General features: G+C 45.7%; 1 protein-coding gene and 44 non-coding genes across 45 annotated transcripts in view; all 45 read right to left on the bottom strand.

The window, feature by feature from the left end:
• LOC144984559 (uncharacterized) overlaps window positions 1-23,396 on the bottom strand; it is a 402,969-nt gene that overhangs the window by 243,239 nt on the left and 136,334 nt on the right. The window lies entirely within an intron of this gene.
• On the bottom strand, window positions 318-436 carry LOC144985642 (5S ribosomal RNA). The gene has a single exon (XR_013649471.1). It is a non-coding gene; the product is annotated as a 5S ribosomal RNA (ribosomal RNA).
• LOC144985643 (5S ribosomal RNA) lies at window positions 866-984 on the bottom strand. The gene has a single exon (XR_013649472.1). It is a non-coding gene; the product is annotated as a 5S ribosomal RNA (ribosomal RNA).
• LOC144985644 (5S ribosomal RNA) lies at window positions 1,392-1,510 on the bottom strand. The gene has a single exon (XR_013649473.1). It is a non-coding gene; the product is annotated as a 5S ribosomal RNA (ribosomal RNA).
• On the bottom strand, window positions 1,940-2,058 carry LOC144985645 (5S ribosomal RNA). Its single transcript, XR_013649474.1, has one exon. It is a non-coding gene; the product is annotated as a 5S ribosomal RNA (ribosomal RNA).
• Window positions 2,466-2,584, bottom strand: LOC144985646 (5S ribosomal RNA). Its single transcript, XR_013649475.1, has one exon. It is a non-coding gene; the product is annotated as a 5S ribosomal RNA (ribosomal RNA).
• Window positions 2,992-3,110, bottom strand: LOC144985647 (5S ribosomal RNA). Its single transcript, XR_013649476.1, has one exon. It is a non-coding gene; the product is annotated as a 5S ribosomal RNA (ribosomal RNA).
• LOC144985648 (5S ribosomal RNA) lies at window positions 3,518-3,636 on the bottom strand. The gene has a single exon (XR_013649477.1). It is a non-coding gene; the product is annotated as a 5S ribosomal RNA (ribosomal RNA).
• On the bottom strand, window positions 4,044-4,162 carry LOC144985650 (5S ribosomal RNA). Its single transcript, XR_013649479.1, has one exon. It is a non-coding gene; the product is annotated as a 5S ribosomal RNA (ribosomal RNA).
• On the bottom strand, window positions 4,570-4,688 carry LOC144985651 (5S ribosomal RNA). The gene has a single exon (XR_013649480.1). It is a non-coding gene; the product is annotated as a 5S ribosomal RNA (ribosomal RNA).
• Window positions 5,096-5,214, bottom strand: LOC144985652 (5S ribosomal RNA). Its single transcript, XR_013649481.1, has one exon. It is a non-coding gene; the product is annotated as a 5S ribosomal RNA (ribosomal RNA).
• Window positions 5,644-5,762, bottom strand: LOC144985653 (5S ribosomal RNA). The gene has a single exon (XR_013649482.1). It is a non-coding gene; the product is annotated as a 5S ribosomal RNA (ribosomal RNA).
• Window positions 6,170-6,288, bottom strand: LOC144986212 (5S ribosomal RNA). Its single transcript, XR_013650042.1, has one exon. It is a non-coding gene; the product is annotated as a 5S ribosomal RNA (ribosomal RNA).
• On the bottom strand, window positions 6,696-6,814 carry LOC144985654 (5S ribosomal RNA). Its single transcript, XR_013649483.1, has one exon. It is a non-coding gene; the product is annotated as a 5S ribosomal RNA (ribosomal RNA).
• LOC144985655 (5S ribosomal RNA) lies at window positions 7,222-7,340 on the bottom strand. The gene has a single exon (XR_013649484.1). It is a non-coding gene; the product is annotated as a 5S ribosomal RNA (ribosomal RNA).
• Window positions 7,749-7,867, bottom strand: LOC144985656 (5S ribosomal RNA). Its single transcript, XR_013649485.1, has one exon. It is a non-coding gene; the product is annotated as a 5S ribosomal RNA (ribosomal RNA).
• Window positions 8,275-8,393, bottom strand: LOC144985657 (5S ribosomal RNA). Its single transcript, XR_013649486.1, has one exon. It is a non-coding gene; the product is annotated as a 5S ribosomal RNA (ribosomal RNA).
• On the bottom strand, window positions 8,801-8,919 carry LOC144985658 (5S ribosomal RNA). The gene has a single exon (XR_013649487.1). It is a non-coding gene; the product is annotated as a 5S ribosomal RNA (ribosomal RNA).
• LOC144985659 (5S ribosomal RNA) lies at window positions 9,327-9,445 on the bottom strand. The gene has a single exon (XR_013649488.1). It is a non-coding gene; the product is annotated as a 5S ribosomal RNA (ribosomal RNA).
• Window positions 9,853-9,971, bottom strand: LOC144985661 (5S ribosomal RNA). The gene has a single exon (XR_013649490.1). It is a non-coding gene; the product is annotated as a 5S ribosomal RNA (ribosomal RNA).
• Window positions 10,379-10,497, bottom strand: LOC144985662 (5S ribosomal RNA). The gene has a single exon (XR_013649491.1). It is a non-coding gene; the product is annotated as a 5S ribosomal RNA (ribosomal RNA).
• LOC144985663 (5S ribosomal RNA) lies at window positions 10,904-11,022 on the bottom strand. Its single transcript, XR_013649492.1, has one exon. It is a non-coding gene; the product is annotated as a 5S ribosomal RNA (ribosomal RNA).
• On the bottom strand, window positions 11,429-11,547 carry LOC144985664 (5S ribosomal RNA). The gene has a single exon (XR_013649493.1). It is a non-coding gene; the product is annotated as a 5S ribosomal RNA (ribosomal RNA).
• Window positions 11,955-12,073, bottom strand: LOC144985665 (5S ribosomal RNA). The gene has a single exon (XR_013649494.1). It is a non-coding gene; the product is annotated as a 5S ribosomal RNA (ribosomal RNA).
• Window positions 12,482-12,600, bottom strand: LOC144985666 (5S ribosomal RNA). Its single transcript, XR_013649495.1, has one exon. It is a non-coding gene; the product is annotated as a 5S ribosomal RNA (ribosomal RNA).
• Window positions 13,008-13,126, bottom strand: LOC144985667 (5S ribosomal RNA). Its single transcript, XR_013649496.1, has one exon. It is a non-coding gene; the product is annotated as a 5S ribosomal RNA (ribosomal RNA).
• LOC144985668 (5S ribosomal RNA) lies at window positions 13,556-13,674 on the bottom strand. Its single transcript, XR_013649497.1, has one exon. It is a non-coding gene; the product is annotated as a 5S ribosomal RNA (ribosomal RNA).
• Window positions 14,082-14,200, bottom strand: LOC144985669 (5S ribosomal RNA). The gene has a single exon (XR_013649498.1). It is a non-coding gene; the product is annotated as a 5S ribosomal RNA (ribosomal RNA).
• LOC144985670 (5S ribosomal RNA) lies at window positions 14,630-14,748 on the bottom strand. The gene has a single exon (XR_013649499.1). It is a non-coding gene; the product is annotated as a 5S ribosomal RNA (ribosomal RNA).
• On the bottom strand, window positions 15,156-15,274 carry LOC144985672 (5S ribosomal RNA). The gene has a single exon (XR_013649501.1). It is a non-coding gene; the product is annotated as a 5S ribosomal RNA (ribosomal RNA).
• On the bottom strand, window positions 15,682-15,800 carry LOC144985673 (5S ribosomal RNA). The gene has a single exon (XR_013649502.1). It is a non-coding gene; the product is annotated as a 5S ribosomal RNA (ribosomal RNA).
• On the bottom strand, window positions 16,208-16,326 carry LOC144985674 (5S ribosomal RNA). The gene has a single exon (XR_013649503.1). It is a non-coding gene; the product is annotated as a 5S ribosomal RNA (ribosomal RNA).
• Window positions 16,734-16,852, bottom strand: LOC144985675 (5S ribosomal RNA). Its single transcript, XR_013649504.1, has one exon. It is a non-coding gene; the product is annotated as a 5S ribosomal RNA (ribosomal RNA).
• On the bottom strand, window positions 17,260-17,378 carry LOC144985676 (5S ribosomal RNA). The gene has a single exon (XR_013649505.1). It is a non-coding gene; the product is annotated as a 5S ribosomal RNA (ribosomal RNA).
• Window positions 17,786-17,904, bottom strand: LOC144985677 (5S ribosomal RNA). Its single transcript, XR_013649506.1, has one exon. It is a non-coding gene; the product is annotated as a 5S ribosomal RNA (ribosomal RNA).
• On the bottom strand, window positions 18,312-18,430 carry LOC144985678 (5S ribosomal RNA). Its single transcript, XR_013649507.1, has one exon. It is a non-coding gene; the product is annotated as a 5S ribosomal RNA (ribosomal RNA).
• On the bottom strand, window positions 18,838-18,956 carry LOC144985679 (5S ribosomal RNA). The gene has a single exon (XR_013649508.1). It is a non-coding gene; the product is annotated as a 5S ribosomal RNA (ribosomal RNA).
• Window positions 19,364-19,482, bottom strand: LOC144985680 (5S ribosomal RNA). The gene has a single exon (XR_013649509.1). It is a non-coding gene; the product is annotated as a 5S ribosomal RNA (ribosomal RNA).
• Window positions 19,889-20,007, bottom strand: LOC144985681 (5S ribosomal RNA). Its single transcript, XR_013649510.1, has one exon. It is a non-coding gene; the product is annotated as a 5S ribosomal RNA (ribosomal RNA).
• LOC144985683 (5S ribosomal RNA) lies at window positions 20,415-20,533 on the bottom strand. The gene has a single exon (XR_013649512.1). It is a non-coding gene; the product is annotated as a 5S ribosomal RNA (ribosomal RNA).
• On the bottom strand, window positions 20,941-21,059 carry LOC144985684 (5S ribosomal RNA). Its single transcript, XR_013649513.1, has one exon. It is a non-coding gene; the product is annotated as a 5S ribosomal RNA (ribosomal RNA).
• Window positions 21,467-21,585, bottom strand: LOC144985685 (5S ribosomal RNA). The gene has a single exon (XR_013649514.1). It is a non-coding gene; the product is annotated as a 5S ribosomal RNA (ribosomal RNA).
• Window positions 21,993-22,111, bottom strand: LOC144985686 (5S ribosomal RNA). The gene has a single exon (XR_013649515.1). It is a non-coding gene; the product is annotated as a 5S ribosomal RNA (ribosomal RNA).
• Window positions 22,519-22,637, bottom strand: LOC144985687 (5S ribosomal RNA). The gene has a single exon (XR_013649516.1). It is a non-coding gene; the product is annotated as a 5S ribosomal RNA (ribosomal RNA).
• Window positions 23,067-23,185, bottom strand: LOC144985688 (5S ribosomal RNA). Its single transcript, XR_013649517.1, has one exon. It is a non-coding gene; the product is annotated as a 5S ribosomal RNA (ribosomal RNA).

The raw sequence follows: 23,396 nt of genomic DNA on the forward strand, positions 1-23,396 counted from the left end.
AACACACCTGCTGACTAGACACACCCACCTGCTGCAAAAACCATGCCATTTCACCTCTCCTCTGCAAAATCAGCCTTGGTTTAAACACACACAAAGTCTGAACAGAAACACTGCTAACATCTGCTCATTGTAACAGGTGGGTGTAATTAGGCTAAAGGTTATGCATTGACACCTTGATTCTGATTGCTCTGAAGCTACCTGATTACTTTACATGAGGCAAAAGTTGTTTATTAAAAAAAAAAAAAAAAAAACCTTAGGTGAACTTTGAAGCAGATTTTGGAAGAACACCCTCTGCTGGTTGGGAGGAAAAGATGGAAAACTTACAGCACCTGGTATTCCCAAGCGGTCTCCCATCCAGGTACTAACCAGGCCCAACCCTGTTTGGCTTCCGAGATCGGACGAGATCGGGCGGGTCCAGAGTGGTGTGGCCGTAAGCACTTGCCAGTGTCCAGCAAAGCCTCTTGGCCACTCAATCTCAAGGTTTTCCTGCTTAAAGCTACAGGCTTGCCATTGTGTCCTCCTGATTAACACACCTGCTGACTAGACACACCCACCTGCTGCAAAAACCATGCCATTTCACCTCTCCTCTGCAAAATCAGCCTTGGTTTAAACACACACAAAGTCTGAACAGAAACACTGCTAACATCTGCTCATTGTAACAGGTGGGTGTAATTAGGCTAAAGGTTATGCATTGACACCTTGATTCTGATTGCTCTGAAGCTACCTGATTACTTTACATGAGGCAAAAGTTGTTTATTAAAAAAAAAAAAAAAAAAAAAGAAAAAGAAAAAGAAAAAAACCTTAGGTGAACTTTGAAGCAGATTTTGGAAGAACACCCTCTGCTGGTTGGGAGGAAGAGATGGAAAACTTACAGCACCTGGTATTCCCAAGCGGTCTCCCATCCAGGTACTAACCAGGCCCAACCCTGTTTGGCTTCCGAGATCGGACGAGATCGGGCGGGTCCAGAGTGGTGTGGCCGTAAGCACTTGCCAGTGTCCAGCAAAGCCTCTTGGCCACTCAATCTCAAGGTTTTCCTGCTTAAAGCTACAGGCTTGCCATTGTGTCCTCCTGATTAACACACCTGCTGACTAGACACACCCACCTGCTGCAAAAACCATGCCATTTCACCTCTCCTCTGCAAAATCAGCCTTGGTTTAAACACACACAAAGTCTGAACAGAAACACTGCTAACATCTGCTCATTGTAACAGGTGGGTGTAATTAGGCTAAAGGTTATGCATTGACACCTTGATTCTGATTGCTCTGAAGCTACCTGATTACTTTACATGAGGCAAAAGTTGTTTATTAAAAAAAAAAAAAAAAAAACCTTAGGTGAACTTTGAAGCAGATTTTGGAAGAACACCCTCTGCTGGTTGGGAGGAAAAGATGGAAAACTTACAGCACCTGGTATTCCCAAGCGGTCTCCCATCCAGGTACTAACCAGGCCCAACCCTGTTTGGCTTCCGAGATCGGACGAGATCGGGCGGGTCCAGAGTGGTGTGGCCGTAAGCACTTGCCAGTGTCCAGCAAAGCCTCTTGGCCACTCAATCTCAAGGTTTTCCTGCTTAAAGCTACAGGCTTGCCATTGTGTCCTCCTGATTAACACACCTGCTGACTAGACACACCCACCTGCTGCAAAAACCATGCCATTTCACCTCTCCTCTGCAAAATCAGCCTTGGTTTAAACACACACAAAGTCTGAACAGAAACACTGCTAACATCTGCTCATTGTAACAGGTGGGTGTAATTAGGCTAAAGGTTATGCATTGACACCTTGATTCTGATTGCTCTGAAGCTACCTGATTACTTTACATGAGGCAAAAGTTGTTTATTAAAAAAAAAAAAAAAAAAAAAGAAAAAGAAAAAGAAAAAAACCTTAGGTGAACTTTGAAGCAGATTTTGGAAGAACACCCTCTGCTGGTTGGGAGGAAGAGATGGAAAACTTACAGCACCTGGTATTCCCAAGCGGTCTCCCATCCAGGTACTAACCAGGCCCAACCCTGTTTGGCTTCCGAGATCGGACGAGATCGGGCGGGTCCAGAGTGGTGTGGCCGTAAGCACTTGCCAGTGTCCAGCAAAGCCTCTTGGCCACTCAATCTCAAGGTTTTCCTGCTTAAAGCTACAGGCTTGCCATTGTGTCCTCCTGATTAACACACCTGCTGACTAGACACACCCACCTGCTGCAAAAACCATGCCATTTCACCTCTCCTCTGCAAAATCAGCCTTGGTTTAAACACACACAAAGTCTGAACAGAAACACTGCTAACATCTGCTCATTGTAACAGGTGGGTGTAATTAGGCTAAAGGTTATGCATTGACACCTTGATTCTGATTGCTCTGAAGCTACCTGATTACTTTACATGAGGCAAAAGTTGTTTATTAAAAAAAAAAAAAAAAAAACCTTAGGTGAACTTTGAAGCAGATTTTGGAAGAACACCCTCTGCTGGTTGGGAGGAAAAGATGGAAAACTTACAGCACCTGGTATTCCCAAGCGGTCTCCCATCCAGGTACTAACCAGGCCCAACCCTGTTTGGCTTCCGAGATCGGACGAGATCGGGCGGGTCCAGAGTGGTGTGGCCGTAAGCACTTGCCAGTGTCCAGCAAAGCCTCTTGGCCACTCAATCTCAAGGTTTTCCTGCTTAAAGCTACAGGCTTGCCATTGTGTCCTCCTGATTAACACACCTGCTGACTAGACACACCCACCTGCTGCAAAAACCATGCCATTTCACCTCTCCTCTGCAAAATCAGCCTTGGTTTAAACACACACAAAGTCTGAACAGAAACACTGCTAACATCTGCTCATTGTAACAGGTGGGTGTAATTAGGCTAAAGGTTATGCATTGACACCTTGATTCTGATTGCTCTGAAGCTACCTGATTACTTTACATGAGGCAAAAGTTGTTTATTAAAAAAAAAAAAAAAAAAACCTTAGGTGAACTTTGAAGCAGATTTTGGAAGAACACCCTCTGCTGGTTGGGAGGAAAAGATGGAAAACTTACAGCACCTGGTATTCCCAAGCGGTCTCCCATCCAGGTACTAACCAGGCCCAACCCTGTTTGGCTTCCGAGATCGGACGAGATCGGGCGGGTCCAGAGTGGTGTGGCCGTAAGCACTTGCCAGTGTCCAGCAAAGCCTCTTGGCCACTCAATCTCAAGGTTTTCCTGCTTAAAGCTACAGGCTTGCCATTGTGTCCTCCTGATTAACACACCTGCTGACTAGACACACCCACCTGCTGCAAAAACCATGCCATTTCACCTCTCCTCTGCAAAATCAGCCTTGGTTTAAACACACACAAAGTCTGAACAGAAACACTGCTAACATCTGCTCATTGTAACAGGTGGGTGTAATTAGGCTAAAGGTTATGCATTGACACCTTGATTCTGATTGCTCTGAAGCTACCTGATTACTTTACATGAGGCAAAAGTTGTTTATTAAAAAAAAAAAAAAAAAAACCTTAGGTGAACTTTGAAGCAGATTTTGGAAGAACACCCTCTGCTGGTTGGGAGGAAAAGATGGAAAACTTACAGCACCTGGTATTCCCAAGCGGTCTCCCATCCAGGTACTAACCAGGCCCAACCCTGTTTGGCTTCCGAGATCGGACGAGATCGGGCGGGTCCAGAGTGGTGTGGCCGTAAGCACTTGCCAGTGTCCAGCAAAGCCTCTTGGCCACTCAATCTCAAGGTTTTCCTGCTTAAAGCTACAGGCTTGCCATTGTGTCCTCCTGATTAACACACCTGCTGACTAGACACACCCACCTGCTGCAAAAACCATGCCATTTCACCTCTCCTCTGCAAAATCAGCCTTGGTTTAAACACACACAAAGTCTGAACAGAAACACTGCTAACATCTGCTCATTGTAACAGGTGGGTGTAATTAGGCTAAAGGTTATGCATTGACACCTTGATTCTGATTGCTCTGAAGCTACCTGATTACTTTACATGAGGCAAAAGTTGTTTATTAAAAAAAAAAAAAAAAAAACCTTAGGTGAACTTTGAAGCAGATTTTGGAAGAACACCCTCTGCTGGTTGGGAGGAAAAGATGGAAAACTTACAGCACCTGGTATTCCCAAGCGGTCTCCCATCCAGGTACTAACCAGGCCCAACCCTGTTTGGCTTCCGAGATCGGACGAGATCGGGCGGGTCCAGAGTGGTGTGGCCGTAAGCACTTGCCAGTGTCCAGCAAAGCCTCTTGGCCACTCAATCTCAAGGTTTTCCTGCTTAAAGCTACAGGCTTGCCATTGTGTCCTCCTGATTAACACACCTGCTGACTAGACACACCCACCTGCTGCAAAAACCATGCCATTTCACCTCTCCTCTGCAAAATCAGCCTTGGTTTAAACACACACAAAGTCTGAACAGAAACACTGCTAACATCTGCTCATTGTAACAGGTGGGTGTAATTAGGCTAAAGGTTATGCATTGACACCTTGATTCTGATTGCTCTGAAGCTACCTGATTACTTTACATGAGGCAAAAGTTGTTTATTAAAAAAAAAAAAAAAAAAACCTTAGGTGAACTTTGAAGCAGATTTTGGAAGAACACCCTCTGCTGGTTGGGAGGAAAAGATGGAAAACTTACAGCACCTGGTATTCCCAAGCGGTCTCCCATCCAGGTACTAACCAGGCCCAACCCTGTTTGGCTTCCGAGATCGGACGAGATCGGGCGGGTCCAGAGTGGTGTGGCCGTAAGCACTTGCCAGTGTCCAGCAAAGCCTCTTGGCCACTCAATCTCAAGGTTTTCCTGCTTAAAGCTACAGGCTTGCCATTGTGTCCTCCTGATTAACACACCTGCTGACTAGACACACCCACCTGCTGCAAAAACCATGCCATTTCACCTCTCCTCTGCAAAATCAGCCTTGGTTTAAACACACACAAAGTCTGAACAGAAACACTGCTAACATCTGCTCATTGTAACAGGTGGGTGTAATTAGGCTAAAGGTTATGCATTGACACCTTGATTCTGATTGCTCTGAAGCTACCTGATTACTTTACATGAGGCAAAAGTTGTTTATTAAAAAAAAAAAAAAAAAAACCTTAGGTGAACTTTGAAGCAGATTTTGGAAGAACACCCTCTGCTGGTTGGGAGGAAAAGATGGAAAACTTACAGCACCTGGTATTCCCAAGCGGTCTCCCATCCAGGTACTAACCAGGCCCAACCCTGTTTGGCTTCCGAGATCGGACGAGATCGGGCGGGTCCAGAGTGGTGTGGCCGTAAGCACTTGCCAGTGTCCAGCAAAGCCTCTTGGCCACTCAATCTCAAGGTTTTCCTGCTTAAAGCTACAGGCTTGCCATTGTGTCCTCCTGATTAACACACCTGCTGACTAGACACACCCACCTGCTGCAAAAACCATGCCATTTCACCTCTCCTCTGCAAAATCAGCCTTGGTTTAAACACACACAAAGTCTGAACAGAAACACTGCTAACATCTGCTCATTGTAACAGGTGGGTGTAATTAGGCTAAAGGTTATGCATTGACACCTTGATTCTGATTGCTCTGAAGCTACCTGATTACTTTACATGAGGCAAAAGTTGTTTATTAAAAAAAAAAAAAAAAAAAAAGAAAAAGAAAAAGAAAAAAACCTTAGGTGAACTTTGAAGCAGATTTTGGAAGAACACCCTCTGCTGGTTGGGAGGAAGAGATGGAAAACTTACAGCACCTGGTATTCCCAAGCGGTCTCCCATCCAGGTACTAACCAGGCCCAACCCTGTTTGGCTTCCGAGATCGGACGAGATCGGGCGGGTCCAGAGTGGTGTGGCCGTAAGCACTTGCCAGTGTCCAGCAAAGCCTCTTGGCCACTCAATCTCAAGGTTTTCCTGCTTAAAGCTACAGGCTTGCCATTGTGTCCTCCTGATTAACACACCTGCTGACTAGACACACCCACCTGCTGCAAAAACCATGCCATTTCACCTCTCCTCTGCAAAATCAGCCTTGGTTTAAACACACACAAAGTCTGAACAGAAACACTGCTAACATCTGCTCATTGTAACAGGTGGGTGTAATTAGGCTAAAGGTTATGCATTGACACCTTGATTCTGATTGCTCTGAAGCTACCTGATTACTTTACATGAGGCAAAAGTTGTTTATTAAAAAAAAAAAAAAAAAAACCTTAGGTGAACTTTGAAGCAGATTTTGGAAGAACACCCTCTGCTGGTTGGGAGGAAAAGATGGAAAACTTACAGCACCTGGTATTCCCAAGCGGTCTCCCATCCAGGTACTAACCAAGCCCAACCCTGTTTGGCTTCCGAGATCGGACGAGATCGGGCGGGTCCAGAGTGGTGTGGCCGTAAGCACTTGCCAGTGTCCAGCAAAGCCTCTTGGCCACTCAATCTCAAGGTTTTCCTGCTTAAAGCTACAGGCTTGCCATTGTGTCCTCCTGATTAACACACCTGCTGACTAGACACACCCACCTGCTGCAAAAACCATGCCATTTCACCTCTCCTCTGCAAAATCAGCCTTGGTTTAAACACACACAAAGTCTGAACAGAAACACTGCTAACATCTGCTCATTGTAACAGGTGGGTGTAATTAGGCTAAAGGTTATGCATTGACACCTTGATTCTGATTGCTCTGAAGCTACCTGATTACTTTACATGAGGCAAAAGTTGTTTATTAAAAAAAAAAAAAAAAAAACCTTAGGTGAACTTTGAAGCAGATTTTGGAAGAACACCCTCTGCTGGTTGGGAGGAAAAGATGGAAAACTTACAGCACCTGGTATTCCCAAGCGGTCTCCCATCCAGGTACTAACCAGGCCCAACCCTGTTTGGCTTCCGAGATCGGACGAGATCGGGCGGGTCCAGAGTGGTGTGGCCGTAAGCACTTGCCAGTGTCCAGCAAAGCCTCTTGGCCACTCAATCTCAAGGTTTTCCTGCTTAAAGCTACAGGCTTGCCATTGTGTCCTCCTGATTAACACACCTGCTGACTAGACACACCCACCTGCTGCAAAAACCATGCCATTTCACCTCTCCTCTGCAAAATCAGCCTTGGTTTAAACACACACAAAGTCTGAACAGAAACACTGCTAACATCTGCTCATTGTAACAGGTGGGTGTAATTAGGCTAAAGGTTATGCATTGACACCTTGATTCTGATTGCTCTGAAGCTACCTGATTACTTTACATGAGGCAAAAGTTGTTTATTAAAAAAAAAAAAAAAAAAACCTTAGGTGAACTTTGAAGCAGATTTTGGAAGAACACCCTCTGCTGGTTGGGAGGAAAAGATGGAAAACTTACAGCACCTGGTATTCCCAAGCGGTCTCCCATCCAGGTACTAACCAGGCCCAACCCTGTTTGGCTTCCGAGATCGGACGAGATCGGGCGGGTCCAGAGTGGTGTGGCCGTAAGCACTTGCCAGTGTCCAGCAAAGCCTCTTGGCCACTCAATCTCAAGGTTTTCCTGCTTAAAGCTACAGGCTTGCCATTGTGTCCTCCTGATTAACACACCTGCTGACTAGACACACCCACCTGCTGCAAAAACCATGCCATTTCACCTCTCCTCTGCAAAATCAGCCTTGGTTTAAACACACACAAAGTCTGAACAGAAACACTGCTAACATCTGCTCATTGTAACAGGTGGGTGTAATTAGGCTAAAGGTTATGCATTGACACCTTGATTCTGATTGCTCTGAAGCTACCTGATTACTTTACATGAGGCAAAAGTTGTTTATTAAAAAAAAAAAAAAAAAAAACCTTAGGTGAACTTTGAAGCAGATTTTGGAAGAACACCCTCTGCTGGTTGGGAGGAAAAGATGGAAAACTTACAGCACCTGGTATTCCCAAGCGGTCTCCCATCCAGGTACTAACCAGGCCCAACCCTGTTTGGCTTCCGAGATCGGACGAGATCGGGCGGGTCCAGAGTGGTGTGGCCGTAAGCACTTGCCAGTGTCCAGCAAAGCCTCTTGGCCACTCAATCTCAAGGTTTTCCTGCTTAAAGCTACAGGCTTGCCATTGTGTCCTCCTGATTAACACACCTGCTGACTAGACACACCCACCTGCTGCAAAAACCATGCCATTTCACCTCTCCTCTGCAAAATCAGCCTTGGTTTAAACACACACAAAGTCTGAACAGAAACACTGCTAACATCTGCTCATTGTAACAGGTGGGTGTAATTAGGCTAAAGGTTATGCATTGACACCTTGATTCTGATTGCTCTGAAGCTACCTGATTACTTTACATGAGGCAAAAGTTGTTTATTAAAAAAAAAAAAAAAAAAACCTTAGGTGAACTTTGAAGCAGATTTTGGAAGAACACCCTCTGCTGGTTGGGAGGAAAAGATGGAAAACTTACAGCACCTGGTATTCCCAAGCGGTCTCCCATCCAGGTACTAACCAGGCCCAACCCTGTTTGGCTTCCGAGATCGGACGAGATCGGGCGGGTCCAGAGTGGTGTGGCCGTAAGCACTTGCCAGTGTCCAGCAAAGCCTCTTGGCCACTCAATCTCAAGGTTTTCCTGCTTAAAGCTACAGGCTTGCCATTGTGTCCTCCTGATTAACACACCTGCTGACTAGACACACCCACCTGCTGCAAAAACCATGCCATTTCACCTCTCCTCTGCAAAATCAGCCTTGGTTTAAACACACACAAAGTCTGAACAGAAACACTGCTAACATCTGCTCATTGTAACAGGTGGGTGTAATTAGGCTAAAGGTTATGCATTGACACCTTGATTCTGATTGCTCTGAAGCTACCTGATTACTTTACATGAGGCAAAAGTTGTTTATTAAAAAAAAAAAAAAAAAAACCTTAGGTGAACTTTGAAGCAGATTTTGGAAGAACACCCTCTGCTGGTTGGGAGGAAAAGATGGAAAACTTACAGCACCTGGTATTCCCAAGCGGTCTCCCATCCAGGTACTAACCAGGCCCAACCCTGTTTGGCTTCCGAGATCGGACGAGATCGGGCGGGTCCAGAGTGGTGTGGCCGTAAGCACTTGCCAGTGTCCAGCAAAGCCTCTTGGCCACTCAATCTCAAGGTTTTCCTGCTTAAAGCTACAGGCTTGCCATTGTGTCCTCCTGATTAACACACCTGCTGACTAGACACACCCACCTGCTGCAAAAACCATGCCATTTCACCTCTCCTCTGCAAAATCAGCCTTGGTTTAAACACACACAAAGTCTGAACAGAAACACTGCTAACATCTGCTCATTGTAACAGGTGGGTGTAATTAGGCTAAAGGTTATGCATTGACACCTTGATTCTGATTGCTCTGAAGCTACCTGATTACTTTACATGAGGCAAAAGTTGTTTATTAAAAAAAAAAAAAAAAAAACCTTAGGTGAACTTTGAAGCAGATTTTGGAAGAACACCCTCTGCTGGTTGGGAGGAAAAGATGGAAAACTTACAGCACCTGGTATTCCCAAGCGGTCTCCCATCCAGGTACTAACCAGGCCCAACCCTGTTTGGCTTCCGAGATCGGACGAGATCGGGCGGGTCCAGAGTGGTGTGGCCGTAAGCACTTGCCAGTGTCCAGCAAAGCCTCTTGGCCACTCAATCTCAAGGTTTTCCTGCTTAAAGCTACAGGCTTGCCATTGTGTCCTCCTGATTAACACACCTGCTGACTAGACACACCCACCTGCTGCAAAAACCATGCCATTTCACCTCTCCTCTGCAAAATCAGCCTTGGTTTAAACACACACAAAGTCTGAACAGAAACACTGCTAACATCTGCTCATTGTAACAGGTGGGTGTAATTAGGCTAAAGGTTATGCATTGACACCTTGATTCTGATTGCTCTGAAGCTACCTGATTACTTTACATGAGGCAAAAGTTGTTTATTAAAAAAAAAAAAAAAAAAACCTTAGGTGAACTTTGAAGCAGATTTTGGAAGAACACCCTCTGCTGGTTGGGAGGAAAAGATGGAAAACTTACAGCACCTGGTATTCCCAAGCGGTCTCCCATCCAGGTACTAACCAGGCCCAACCCTGTTTGGCTTCCGAGATCGGACGAGATCGGGCGGGTCCAGAGTGGTGTGGCCGTAAGCACTTGCCAGTGTCCAGCAAAGCCTCTTGGCCACTCAATCTCAAGGTTTTCCTGCTTAAAGCTACAGGCTTGCCATTGTGTCCTCCTGATTAACACACCTGCTGACTAGACACACCCACCTGCTGCAAAAACCATGCCATTTCACCTCTCCTCTGCAAAATCAGCCTTGGTTTAAACACACACAAAGTCTGAACAGAAACACTGCTAACATCTGCTCATTGTAACAGGTGGGTGTAATTAGGCTAAAGGTTATGCATTGACACCTTGATTCTGATTGCTCTGAAGCTACCTGATTACTTTACATGAGGCAAAAGTTGTTTATTAAAAAAAAAAAAAAAAAAACCTTAGGTGAACTTTGAAGCAGATTTTGGAAGAACACCCTCTGCTGGTTGGGAGGAAAAGATGGAAAACTTACAGCACCTGGTATTCCCAAGCGGTCTCCCATCCAGGTACTAACCAGGCCCAACCCTGTTTGGCTTCCGAGATCGGACGAGATCGGGCGGGTCCAGAGTGGTGTGGCCGTAAGCACTTGCCAGTGTCCAGCAAAGCCTCTTGGCCACTCAATCTCAAGGTTTTCCTGCTTAAAGCTACAGGCTTGCCATTGTGTCCTCCTGATTAACACACCTGCTGACTAGACACACCCACCTGCTGCAAAAACCATGCCATTTCACCTCTCCTCTGCAAAATCAGCCTTGGTTTAAACACACACAAAGTCTGAACAGAAACACTGCTAACATCTGCTCATTGTAACAGGTGGGTGTAATTAGGCTAAAGGTTATGCATTGACACCTTGATTCTGATTGCTCTGAAGCTACCTGATTACTTTACATGAGGCAAAAGTTGTTTATTAAAAAAAAAAAAAAAAAACCTTAGGTGAACTTTGAAGCAGATTTTGGAAGAACACCCTCTGCTGGTTGGGAGGAAAAGATGGAAAACTTACAGCACCTGGTATTCCCAAGCGGTCTCCCATCCAGGTACTAACCAGGCCCAACCCTGTTTGGCTTCCGAGATCGGACGAGATCGGGCGGGTCCAGAGTGGTGTGGCCGTAAGCACTTGCCAGTGTCCAGCAAAGCCTCTTGGCCACTCAATCTCAAGGTTTTCCTGCTTAAAGCTACAGGCTTGCCATTGTGTCCTCCTGATTAACACACCTGCTGACTAGACACACCCACCTGCTGCAAAAACCATGCCATTTCACCTCTCCTCTGCAAAATCAGCCTTGGTTTAAACACACACAAAGTCTGAACAGAAACACTGCTAACATCTGCTCATTGTAACAGGTGGGTGTAATTAGGCTAAAGGTTATGCATTGACACCTTGATTCTGATTGCTCTGAAGCTACCTGATTACTTTACATGAGGCAAAAGTTGTTTATTAAAAAAAAAAAAAAAAAACCTTAGGTGAACTTTGAAGCAGATTTTGGAAGAACACCCTCTGCTGGTTGGGAGGAAAAGATGGAAAACTTACAGCACCTGGTATTCCCAAGCGGTCTCCCATCCAGGTACTAACCAGGCCCAACCCTGTTTGGCTTCCGAGATCGGACGAGATCGGGCGGGTCCAGAGTGGTGTGGCCGTAAGCACTTGCCAGTGTCCAGCAAAGCCTCTTGGCCACTCAATCTCAAGGTTTTCCTGCTTAAAGCTACAGGCTTGCCATTGTGTCCTCCTGATTAACACACCTGCTGACTAGACACACCCACCTGCTGCAAAAACCATGCCATTTCACCTCTCCTCTGCAAAATCAGCCTTGGTTTAAACACACACAAAGTCTGAACAGAAACACTGCTAACATCTGCTCATTGTAACAGGTGGGTGTAATTAGGCTAAAGGTTATGCATTGACACCTTGATTCTGATTGCTCTGAAGCTACCTGATTACTTTACATGAGGCAAAAGTTGTTTATTAAAAAAAAAAAAAAAAAAACCTTAGGTGAACTTTGAAGCAGATTTTGGAAGAACACCCTCTGCTGGTTGGGAGGAAAAGATGGAAAACTTACAGCACCTGGTATTCCCAAGCGGTCTCCCATCCAGGTACTAACCAGGCCCAACCCTGTTTGGCTTCCGAGATCGGACGAGATCGGGCGGGTCCAGAGTGGTGTGGCCGTAAGCACTTGCCAGTGTCCAGCAAAGCCTCTTGGCCACTCAATCTCAAGGTTTTCCTGCTTAAAGCTACAGGCTTGCCATTGTGTCCTCCTGATTAACACACCTGCTGACTAGACACACCCACCTGCTGCAAAAACCATGCCATTTCACCTCTCCTCTGCAAAATCAGCCTTGGTTTAAACACACACAAAGTCTGAACAGAAACACTGCTAACATCTGCTCATTGTAACAGGTGGGTGTAATTAGGCTAAAGGTTATGCATTGACACCTTGATTCTGATTGCTCTGAAGCTACCTGATTACTTTACATGAGGCAAAAGTTGTTTATTAAAAAAAAAAAAAAAAAAAACCTTAGGTGAACTTTGAAGCAGATTTTGGAAGAACACCCTCTGCTGGTTGGGAGGAAAAGATGGAAAACTTACAGCACCTGGTATTCCCAAGCGGTCTCCCATCCAGGTACTAACCAGGCCCAACCCTGTTTGGCTTCCGAGATCGGACGAGATCGGGCGGGTCCAGAGTGGTGTGGCCGTAAGCACTTGCCAGTGTCCAGCAAAGCCTCTTGGCCACTCAATCTCAAGGTTTTCCTGCTTAAAGCTACAGGCTTGCCATTGTGTCCTCCTGATTAACACACCTGCTGACTAGACACACCCACCTGCTGCAAAAACCATGCCATTTCACCTCTCCTCTGCAAAATCAGCCTTGGTTTAAACACACACAAAGTCTGAACAGAAACACTGCTAACATCTGCTCATTGTAACAGGTGGGTGTAATTAGGCTAAAGGTTATGCATTGACACCTTGATTCTGATTGCTCTGAAGCTACCTGATTACTTTACATGAGGCAAAAGTTGTTTATTAAAAAAAAAAAAAAAAAAACCTTAGGTGAACTTTGAAGCAGATTTTGGAAGAACACCCTCTGCTGGTTGGGAGGAAAAGATGGAAAACTTACAGCACCTGGTATTCCCAAGCGGTCTCCCATCCAGGTACTAACCAGGCCCAACCCTGTTTGGCTTCCGAGATCGGACGAGATCGGGCGGGTCCAGAGTGGTGTGGCCGTAAGCACTTGCCAGTGTCCAGCAAAGCCTCTTGGCCACTCAATCTCAAGGTTTTCCTGCTTAAAGCTACAGGCTTGCCATTGTGTCCTCCTGATTAACACACCTGCTGACTAGACACACCCACCTGCTGCAAAAACCATGCCATTTCACCTCTCCTCTGCAAAATCAGCCTTGGTTTAAACACACACAAAGTCTGAACAGAAACACTGCTAACATCTGCTCATTGTAACAGGTGGGTGTAATTAGGCTAAAGGTTATGCATTGACACCTTGATTCTGATTGCTCTGAAGCTACCTGATTACTTTACATGAGGCAAAAGTTGTTTATTAAAAAAAAAAAAAAAAAAAAAGAAAAAGAAAAAGAAAAAAACCTTAGGTGAACTTTGAAGCAGATTTTGGAAGAACACCCTCTGCTGGTTGGGAGGAAGAGATGGAAAACTTACAGCACCTGGTATTCCCAAGCGGTCTCCCATCCAGGTACTAACCAGGCCCAACCCTGTTTGGCTTCCGAGATCGGACGAGATCGGGCGGGTCCAGAGTGGTGTGGCCGTAAGCACTTGCCAGTGTCCAGCAAAGCCTCTTGGCCACTCAATCTCAAGGTTTTCCTGCTTAAAGCTACAGGCTTGCCATTGTGTCCTCCTGATTAACACACCTGCTGACTAGACACACCCACCTGCTGCAAAAACCATGCCATTTCACCTCTCCTCTGCAAAATCAGCCTTGGTTTAAACACACACAAAGTCTGAACAGAAACACTGCTAACATCTGCTCATTGTAACAGGTGGGTGTAATTAGGCTAAAGGTTATGCATTGACACCTTGATTCTGATTGCTCTGAAGCTACCTGATTACTTTACATGAGGCAAAAGTTGTTTATTAAAAAAAAAAAAAAAAAAACCTTAGGTGAACTTTGAAGCAGATTTTGGAAGAACACCCTCTGCTGGTTGGGAGGAAAAGATGGAAAACTTACAGCACCTGGTATTCCCAAGCGGTCTCCCATCCAGGTACTAACCAGGCCCAACCCTGTTTGGCTTCCGAGATCGGACGAGATCGGGCGGGTCCAGAGTGGTGTGGCCGTAAGCACTTGCCAGTGTCCAGCAAAGCCTCTTGGCCACTCAATCTCAAGGTTTTCCTGCTTAAAGCTACAGGCTTGCCATTGTGTCCTCCTGATTAACACACCTGCTGACTAGACACACCCACCTGCTGCAAAAACCATGCCATTTCACCTCTCCTCTGCAAAATCAGCCTTGGTTTAAACACACACAAAGTCTGAACAGAAACACTGCTAACATCTGCTCATTGTAACAGGTGGGTGTAATTAGGCTAAAGGTTATGCATTGACACCTTGATTCTGATTGCTCTGAAGCTACCTGATTACTTTACATGAGGCAAAAGTTGTTTATTAAAAAAAAAAAAAAAAAAAAAGAAAAAGAAAAAGGAAAAAACCTTAGGTGAACTTTGAAGCAGATTTTGGAAGAACACCCTCTGCTGGTTGGGAGGAAAAGATGGAAAACTTACAGCACCTGGTATTCCCAAGCGGTCTCCCATCCAGGTACTAACCAGGCCCAACCCTGTTTGGCTTCCGAGATCGGACGAGATCGGGCGGGTCCAGAGTGGTGTGGCCGTAAGCACTTGCCAGTGTCCAGCAAAGCCTCTTGGCCACTCAATCTCAAGGTTTTCCTGCTTAAAGCTACAGGCTTGCCATTGTGTCCTCCTGATTAACACACCTGCTGACTAGACACACCCACCTGCTGCAAAAACCATGCCATTTCACCTCTCCTCTGCAAAATCAGCCTTGGTTTAAACACACACAAAGTCTGAACAGAAACACTGCTAACATCTGCTCATTGTAACAGGTGGGTGTAATTAGGCTAAAGGTTATGCATTGACACCTTGATTCTGATTGCTCTGAAGCTACCTGATTACTTTACATGAGGCAAAAGTTGTTTATTAAAAAAAAAAAAAAAAAAACCTTAGGTGAACTTTGAAGCAGATTTTGGAAGAACACCCTCTGCTGGTTGGGAGGAAAAGATGGAAAACTTACAGCACCTGGTATTCCCAAGCGGTCTCCCATCCAGGTACTAACCAGGCCCAACCCTGTTTGGCTTCCGAGATCGGACGAGATCGGGCGGGTCCAGAGTGGTGTGGCCGTAAGCACTTGCCAGTGTCCAGCAAAGCCTCTTGGCCACTCAATCTCAAGGTTTTCCTGCTTAAAGCTACAGGCTTGCCATTGTGTCCTCCTGATTAACACACCTGCTGACTAGACACACCCACCTGCTGCAAAAACCATGCCATTTCACCTCTCCTCTGCAAAATCAGCCTTGGTTTAAACACACACAAAGTCTGAACAGAAACACTGCTAACATCTGCTCATTGTAACAGGTGGGTGTAATTAGGCTAAAGGTTATGCATTGACACCTTGATTCTGATTGCTCTGAAGCTACCTGATTACTTTACATGAGGCAAAAGTTGTTTATTAAAAAAAAAAAAAAAAAAACCTTAGGTGAACTTTGAAGCAGATTTTGGAAGAACACCCTCTGCTGGTTGGGAGGAAAAGATGGAAAACTTACAGCACCTGGTATTCCCAAGCGGTCTCCCATCCAGGTACTAACCAGGCCCAACCCTGTTTGGCTTCCGAGATCGGACGAGATCGGGCGGGTCCAGAGTGGTGTGGCCGTAAGCACTTGCCAGTGTCCAGCAAAGCCTCTTGGCCACTCAATCTCAAGGTTTTCCTGCTTAAAGCTACAGGCTTGCCATTGTGTCCTCCTGATTAACACACCTGCTGACTAGACACACCCACCTGCTGCAAAAACCATGCCATTTCACCTCTCCTCTGCAAAATCAGCCTTGGTTTAAACACACACAAAGTCTGAACAGAAACACTGCTAACATCTGCTCATTGTAACAGGTGGGTGTAATTAGGCTAAAGGTTATGCATTGACACCTTGATTCTGATTGCTCTGAAGCTACCTGATTACTTTACATGAGGCAAAAGTTGTTTATTAAAAAAAAAAAAAAAAAAACCTTAGGTGAACTTTGAAGCAGATTTTGGAAGAACACCCTCTGCTGGTTGGGAGGAAAAGATGGAAAACTTACAGCACCTGGTATTCCCAAGCGGTCTCCCATCCAGGTACTAACCAGGCCCAACCCTGTTTGGCTTCCGAGATCGGACGAGATCGGGCGGGTCCAGAGTGGTGTGGCCGTAAGCACTTGCCAGTGTCCAGCAAAGCCTCTTGGCCACTCAATCTCAAGGTTTTCCTGCTTAAAGCTACAGGCTTGCCATTGTGTCCTCCTGATTAACACACCTGCTGACTAGACACACCCACCTGCTGCAAAAACCATGCCATTTCACCTCTCCTCTGCAAAATCAGCCTTGGTTTAAACACACACAAAGTCTGAACAGAAACACTGCTAACATCTGCTCATTGTAACAGGTGGGTGTAATTAGGCTAAAGGTTATGCATTGACACCTTGATTCTGATTGCTCTGAAGCTACCTGATTACTTTACATGAGGCAAAAGTTGTTTATTAAAAAAAAAAAAAAAAAAACCTTAGGTGAACTTTGAAGCAGATTTTGGAAGAACACCCTCTGCTGGTTGGGAGGAAAAGATGGAAAACTTACAGCACCTGGTATTCCCAAGCGGTCTCCCATCCAGGTACTAACCAGGCCCAACCCTGTTTGGCTTCCGAGATCGGACGAGATCGGGCGGGTCCAGAGTGGTGTGGCCGTAAGCACTTGCCAGTGTCCAGCAAAGCCTCTTGGCCACTCAATCTCAAGGTTTTCCTGCTTAAAGCTACAGGCTTGCCATTGTGTCCTCCTGATTAACACACCTGCTGACTAGACACACCCACCTGCTGCAAAAACCATGCCATTTCACCTCTCCTCTGCAAAATCAGCCTTGGTTTAAACACACACAAAGTCTGAACAGAAACACTGCTAACATCTGCTCATTGTAACAGGTGGGTGTAATTAGGCTAAAGGTTATGCATTGACACCTTGATTCTGATTGCTCTGAAGCTACCTGATTACTTTACATGAGGCAAAAGTTGTTTATTAAAAAAAAAAAAAAAAAAACCTTAGGTGAACTTTGAAGCAGATTTTGGAAGAACACCCTCTGCTGGTTGGGAGGAAAAGATGGAAAACTTACAGCACCTGGTATTCCCAAGCGGTCTCCCATCCAGGTACTAACCAGGCCCAACCCTGTTTGGCTTCCGAGATCGGACGAGATCGGGCGGGTCCAGAGTGGTGTGGCCGTAAGCACTTGCCAGTGTCCAGCAAAGCCTCTTGGCCACTCAATCTCAAGGTTTTCCTGCTTAAAGCTACAGGCTTGCCATTGTGTCCTCCTGATTAACACACCTGCTGACTAGACACACCCACCTGCTGCAAAAACCATGCCATTTCACCTCTCCTCTGCAAAATCAGCCTTGGTTTAAACACACACAAAGTCTGAACAGAAACACTGCTAACATCTGCTCATTGTAACAGGTGGGTGTAATTAGGCTAAAGGTTATGCATTGACACCTTGATTCTGATTGCTCTGAAGCTACCTGATTACTTTACATGAGGCAAAAGTTGTTTATTAAAAAAAAAAAAAAAAAAACCTTAGGTGAACTTTGAAGCAGATTTTGGAAGAACACCCTCTGCTGGTTGGGAGGAAAAGATGGAAAACTTACAGCACCTGGTATTCCCAAGCGGTCTCCCATCCAGGTACTAACCAGGCCCAACCCTGTTTGGCTTCCGAGATCGGACGAGATCGGGCGGGTCCAGAGTGGTGTGGCCGTAAGCACTTGCCAGTGTCCAGCAAAGCCTCTTGGCCACTCAATCTCAAGGTTTTCCTGCTTAAAGCTACAGGCTTGCCATTGTGTCCTCCTGATTAACACACCTGCTGACTAGACACACCCACCTGCTGCAAAAACCATGCCATTTCACCTCTCCTCTGCAAAATCAGCCTTGGTTTAAACACACACAAAGTCTGAACAGAAACACTGCTAACATCTGCTCATTGTAACAGGTGGGTGTAATTAGGCTAAAGGTTATGCATTGACACCTTGATTCTGATTGCTCTGAAGCTACCTGATTACTTTACATGAGGCAAAAGTTGTTTATTAAAAAAAAAAAAAAAAAAACCTTAGGTGAACTTTGAAGCAGATTTTGGAAGAACACCCTCTGCTGGTTGGGAGGAAAAGATGGAAAACTTACAGCACCTGGTATTCCCAAGCGGTCTCCCATCCAGGTACTAACCAGGCCCAACCCTGTTTGGCTTCCGAGATCGGACGAGATCGGGCGGGTCCAGAGTGGTGTGGCCGTAAGCACTTGCCAGTGTCCAGCAAAGCCTCTTGGCCACTCAATCTCAAGGTTTTCCTGCTTAAAGCTACAGGCTTGCCATTGTGTCCTCCTGATTAACACACCTGCTGACTAGACACACCCACCTGCTGCAAAAACCATGCCATTTCACCTCTCCTCTGCAAAATCAGCCTTGGTTTAAACACACACAAAGTCTGAACAGAAACACTGCTAACATCTGCTCATTGTAACAGGTGGGTGTAATTAGGCTAAAGGTTATGCATTGACACCTTGATTCTGATTGCTCTGAAGCTACCTGATTACTTTACATGAGGCAAAAGTTGTTTATTAAAAAAAAAAAAAAAAAAACCTTAGGTGAACTTTGAAGCAGATTTTGGAAGAACACCCTCTGCTGGTTGGGAGGAAAAGATGGAAAACTTACAGCACCTGGTATTCCCAAGCGGTCTCCCATCCAGGTACTAACCAGGCCCAACCCTGTTTGGCTTCCGAGATCGGACGAGATCGGGCGGGTCCAGAGTGGTGTGGCCGTAAGCACTTGCCAGTGTCCAGCAAAGCCTCTTGGCCACTCAATCTCAAGGTTTTCCTGCTTAAAGCTACAGGCTTGCCATTGTGTCCTCCTGATTAACACACCTGCTGACTAGACACACCCACCTGCTGCAAAAACCATGCCATTTCACCTCTCCTCTGCAAAATCAGCCTTGGTTTAAACACACACAAAGTCTGAACAGAAACACTGCTAACATCTGCTCATTGTAACAGGTGGGTGTAATTAGGCTAAAGGTTATGCATTGACACCTTGATTCTGATTGCTCTGAAGCTACCTGATTACTTTACATGAGGCAAAAGTTGTTTATTAAAAAAAAAAAAAAAAAAACCTTAGGTGAACTTTGAAGCAGATTTTGGAAGAACACCCTCTGCTGGTTGGGAGGAAAAGATGGAAAACTTACAGCACCTGGTATTCCCAAGCGGTCTCCCATCCAGGTACTAACCAGGCCCAACCCTGTTTGGCTTCCGAGATCGGACGAGATCGGGCGGGTCCAGAGTGGTGTGGCCGTAAGCACTTGCCAGTGTCCAGCAAAGCCTCTTGGCCACTCAATCTCAAGGTTTTCCTGCTTAAAGCTACAGGCTTGCCATTGTGTCCTCCTGATTAACACACCTGCTGACTAGACACACCCACCTGCTGCAAAAACCATGCCATTTCACCTCTCCTCTGCAAAATCAGCCTTGGTTTAAACACACACAAAGTCTGAACAGAAACACTGCTAACATCTGCTCATTGTAACAGGTGGGTGTAATTAGGCTAAAGGTTATGCATTGACACCTTGATTCTGATTGCTCTGAAGCTACCTGATTACTTTACATGAGGCAAAAGTTGTTTATTAAAAAAAAAAAAAAAAAACCTTAGGTGAACTTTGAAGCAGATTTTGGAAGAACACCCTCTGCTGGTTGGGAGGAAAAGATGGAAAACTTACAGCACCTGGTATTCCCAAGCGGTCTCCCATCCAGGTACTAACCAGGCCCAACCCTGTTTGGCTTCCGAGATCGGACGAGATCGGGCGGGTCCAGAGTGGTGTGGCCGTAAGCACTTGCCAGTGTCCAGCAAAGCCTCTTGGCCACTCAATCTCAAGGTTTTCCTGCTTAAAGCTACAGGCTTGCCATTGTGTCCTCCTGATTAACACACCTGCTGACTAGACACACCCACCTGCTGCAAAAACCATGCCATTTCACCTCTCCTCTGCAAAATCAGCCTTGGTTTAAACACACACAAAGTCTGAACAGAAACACTGCTAACATCTGCTCATTGTAACAGGTGGGTGTAATTAGGCTAAAGGTTATGCATTGACACCTTGATTCTGATTGCTCTGAAGCTACCTGATTACTTTACATGAGGCAAAAGTTGTTTATTAAAAAAAAAAAAAAAAAAACCTTAGGTGAACTTTGAAGCAGATTTTGGAAGAACACCCTCTGCTGGTTGGGAGGAAAAGATGGAAAACTTACAGCACCTGGTATTCCCAAGCGGTCTCCCATCCAGGTACTAACCAGGCCCAACCCTGTTTGGCTTCCGAGATCGGACGAGATCGGGCGGGTCCAGAGTGGTGTGGCCGTAAGCACTTGCCAGTGTCCAGCAAAGCCTCTTGGCCACTCAATCTCAAGGTTTTCCTGCTTAAAGCTACAGGCTTGCCATTGTGTCCTCCTGATTAACACACCTGCTGACTAGACACACCCACCTGCTGCAAAAACCATGCCATTTCACCTCTCCTCTGCAAAATCAGCCTTGGTTTAAACACACACAAAGTCTGAACAGAAACACTGCTAACATCTGCTCATTGTAACAGGTGGGTGTAATTAGGCTAAAGGTTATGCATTGACACCTTGATTCTGATTGCTCTGAAGCTACCTGATTACTTTACATGAGGCAAAAGTTGTTTATTAAAAAAAAAAAAAAAAAAACCTTAGGTGAACTTTGAAGCAGATTTTGGAAGAACACCCTCTGCTGGTTGGGAGGAAAAGATGGAAAACTTACAGCACCTGGTATTCCCAAGCGGTCTCCCATCCAGGTACTAACCAGGCCCAACCCTGTTTGGCTTCCGAGATCGGACGAGATCGGGCGGGTCCAGAGTGGTGTGGCCGTAAGCACTTGCCAGTGTCCAGCAAAGCCTCTTGGCCACTCAATCTCAAGGTTTTCCTGCTTAAAGCTACAGGCTTGCCATTGTGTCCTCCTGATTAACACACCTGCTGACTAGACACACCCACCTGCTGCAAAAACCATGCCATTTCACCTCTCCTCTGCAAAATCAGCCTTGGTTTAAACACACACAAAGTCTGAACAGAAACACTGCTAACATCTGCTCATTGTAACAGGTGGGTGTAATTAGGCTAAAGGTTATGCATTGACACCTTGATTCTGATTGCTCTGAAGCTACCTGATTACTTTACATGAGGCAAAAGTTGTTTATTAAAAAAAAAAAAAAAAAAACCTTAGGTGAACTTTGAAGCAGATTTTGGAAGAACACCCTCTGCTGGTTGGGAGGAAAAGATGGAAAACTTACAGCACCTGGTATTCCCAAGCGGTCTCCCATCCAGGTACTAACCAGGCCCAACCCTGTTTGGCTTCCGAGATCGGACGAGATCGGGCGGGTCCAGAGTGGTGTGGCCGTAAGCACTTGCCAGTGTCCAGCAAAGCCTCTTGGCCACTCAATCTCAAGGTTTTCCTGCTTAAAGCTACAGGCTTGCCATTGTGTCCTCCTGATTAACACACCTGCTGACTAGACACACCCACCTGCTGCAAAAACCATGCCATTTCACCTCTCCTCTGCAAAATCAGCCTTGGTTTAAACACACACAAAGTCTGAACAGAAACACTGCTAACATCTGCTCATTGTAACAGGTGGGTGTAATTAGGCTAAAGGTTATGCATTGACACCTTGATTCTGATTGCTCTGAAGCTACCTGATTACTTTACATGAGGCAAAAGTTGTTTATTAAAAAAAAAAAAAAAAAAACCTTAGGTGAACTTTGAAGCAGATTTTGGAAGAACACCCTCTGCTGGTTGGGAGGAAAAGATGGAAAACTTACAGCACCTGGTATTCCCAAGCGGTCTCCCATCCAGGTACTAACCAGGCCCAACCCTGTTTGGCTTCCGAGATCGGACGAGATCGGGCGGGTCCAGAGTGGTGTGGCCGTAAGCACTTGCCAGTGTCCAGCAAAGCCTCTTGGCCACTCAATCTCAAGGTTTTCCTGCTTAAAGCTACAGGCTTGCCATTGTGTCCTCCTGATTAACACACCTGCTGACTAGACACACCCACCTGCTGCAAAAACCATGCCATTTCACCTCTCCTCTGCAAAATCAGCCTTGGTTTAAACACACACAAAGTCTGAACAGAAACACTGCTAACATCTGCTCATTGTAACAGGTGGGTGTAATTAGGCTAAAGGTTATGCATTGACACCTTGATTCTGATTGCTCTGAAGCTACCTGATTACTTTACATGAGGCAAAAGTTGTTTATTAAAAAAAAAAAAAAAAAAACCTTAGGTGAACTTTGAAGCAGATTTTGGAAGAACACCCTCTGCTGGTTGGGAGGAAAAGATGGAAAACTTACAGCACCTGGTATTCCCAAGCGGTCTCCCATCCAGGTACTAACCAGGCCCAACCCTGTTTGGCTTCCGAGATCGGACGAGATCGGGCGGGTCCAGAGTGGTGTGGCCGTAAGCACTTGCCAGTGTCCAGCAAAGCCTCTTGGCCACTCAATCTCAAGGTTTTCCTGCTTAAAGCTACAGGCTTGCCATTGTGTCCTCCTGATTAACACACCTGCTGACTAGACACACCCACCTGCTGCAAAAACCATGCCATTTCACCTCTCCTCTGCAAAATCAGCCTTGGTTTAAACACACACAAAGTCTGAACAGAAACACTGCTAACATCTGCTCATTGTAACAGGTGGGTGTAATTAGGCTAAAGGTTATGCATTGACACCTTGATTCTGATTGCTCTGAAGCTACCTGATTACTTTACATGAGGCAAAAGTTGTTTATTAAAAAAAAAAAAAAAAAAAAAGAAAAAGAAAAAGGAAAAAACCTTAGGTGAACTTTGAAGCAGATTTTGGAAGAACACCCTCTGCTGGTTGGGAGGAAAAGATGGAAAACTTACAGCACCTGGTATTCCCAAGCGGTCTCCCATCCAGGTACTAACCAGGCCCAACCCTGTTTGGCTTCCGAGATCGGACGAGATCGGGCGGGTCCAGAGTGGTGTGGCCGTAAGCACTTGCCAGTGTCCAGCAAAGCCTCTTGGCCACTCAATCTCAAGGTTTTCCTGCTTAAAGCTACAGGCTTGCCATTGTGTCCTCCTGATTAACACACCTGCTGACTAGACACACCCACCTGCTGCAAAAACCATGCCATTTCACCTCTCCTCTGCAAAATCAGCCTTGGTTTAAACACACACAAAGTCTGAACAGAAACACTGCTAACATC

Source organism: Oryzias latipes, chromosome 16 (genome assembly GCF_053564925.1).
Source record: "Oryzias latipes strain Hd-rR chromosome 16, Olatipes_Hd-rR_3.1".
Taxonomy (NCBI): Eukaryota; Metazoa; Chordata; class Actinopteri; order Beloniformes; family Adrianichthyidae; genus Oryzias; species Oryzias latipes.